At 30.6% G+C, this 1,514-nt stretch overlaps 1 protein-coding gene across 1 annotated transcript in view; it reads left to right on the top strand.

Annotated features, from left to right (window-relative positions):
• LOC131355202 (tripartite motif-containing protein 16-like) overlaps positions 1-1,045 on the top strand; it is a 9,815-nt gene extending 8,770 nt beyond the window's left edge. The window contains exon 6 of the mRNA XM_058393483.1: positions 1-1,045. This exon is cut by the window's left edge and continues 1,090 nt beyond it. The gene's annotated coding sequence lies outside the window, so the exon portion shown is untranslated.
• The last annotated feature ends 469 nt before the right edge of the window (positions 1,046-1,514 follow it).

Here is a 1,514-nt window from a genome sequence, read left to right as displayed (position 1 = left end):
TCTGTGATTTTTGGGATTAATTTGAAATTATTTTAGAAATGTGTCTGATTAGTGGAACATTTAAGTGGAGCATTTCTCTTTCAGACCACCAGAGGGCGCACACACCACTTCATCACTTCACTTTTTATTATTTTATTTTAATACTCTGCATGGACATTTTTAAAATTACACACACCAAAACAAACAAACAAACAAACAAACAAAAAAACATGCATCAGTTCCTCAACCAAGTAAAACAGAATCAAGACATTCCTCTTCTCCATTCATTACACAGATGAAAAGTGCTGATATAACTCTTTATGAAATATCCACAAGTTTGGTTTCATTTTCAGAAATCTGTTCTTGTGGAAAAAATAAGTTTTCAAGAATATTAATTACATTATTCACTAAATCATGTGTTCTAGCTTTTATAGAAATGCCAAAGATCATATTTTCTCTTGCAATATCACAGAGATTGTTAAATTTAGGAATAACCAGTAATGCAAATCTTCCCAAAATGCACAGACAAATTTACTCTAATAAAATAAATGATCTGTTGTTTCAGTTTGTTTATAACAGAATGTCCAGCTGTTACAGTCTAGACCAAAACAGCATCTTAAATGAAATGGACTCTGAAATGGATTCCTTTTGCTTTGGGTGAGATTGGAAATCTAAAACATTTCCATAACAATTAAATCAATGGTCTAAATGTCATAACATCATTGGAGAAATAATGGGAAATTTGAATTTTTGTTTGAGGAAAAAGGATAAAAATCTTTGACAAAGGTCTTCCTAATTATAAAACTGTGAAATATTGGACTAGTGAGAGCAGGTTAACTCCCCAAAAGCTGAGGAAGATGAGGAGTTACATGATGATTATATAAGTTTTAAGATGTTTGAATTATAGATTGTGGGAATGCTTTGATAACACCATCATACTGTTTTTGGTCCAGTATCTTAAATAAAAAAAAATCCTGAGACATTATGTTTCCAGTAATTACCTAAAATGTACATGACAGACCATACTGCTTTCTCCATCCAGCTTTTCTAAAATAAAGACTTGTTCCTATAAAACACATTACAACAGTCACATAATGTAAGATAAATTCAGCCAATGACAGAGATGTCTGTTTATGATCATGAATTCAAAATAGACTTATAAATATCTAGATTATTCCAGATGTTGAGTGTTTAGTGAGTTACTCTCCCTTGGTATCTTTTATCTTTTAATAAGACTGTTAGTTACTGTTAGTTAGAAGAACTATTAGTGTCCTTATAAAGTAATATTACCAAATTTGAACGAAACATAAGTTTGCATTTAATAAAATCAACACTTCTTCTTGAATTAAATAATGATTGTCCAGCAGGTCAAGCTCAAATCAAGTCTACTATCACAAATACATCGACCTTTAAAAAAAAAAACTGTGTGTCTGAGATCATTTGCCTAATTCTGGTTTTTAATCTGTTAGTGTAGTTACAAGATAAAATTTTGCAGGGTTATGGGCCTGAGGTTTTCCATTAATTTTCTAATCCTT

This window comes from Hemibagrus wyckioides, linkage group LG06, assembly GCF_019097595.1.
Source record: "Hemibagrus wyckioides isolate EC202008001 linkage group LG06, SWU_Hwy_1.0, whole genome shotgun sequence".
In the NCBI taxonomy this organism is placed as follows: domain Eukaryota; kingdom Metazoa; phylum Chordata; class Actinopteri; order Siluriformes; family Bagridae; genus Hemibagrus; species Hemibagrus wyckioides.
Note: the sequence above shows the minus strand (reverse complement) of the source record. Positions and strands in the feature narration are given on the sequence as shown.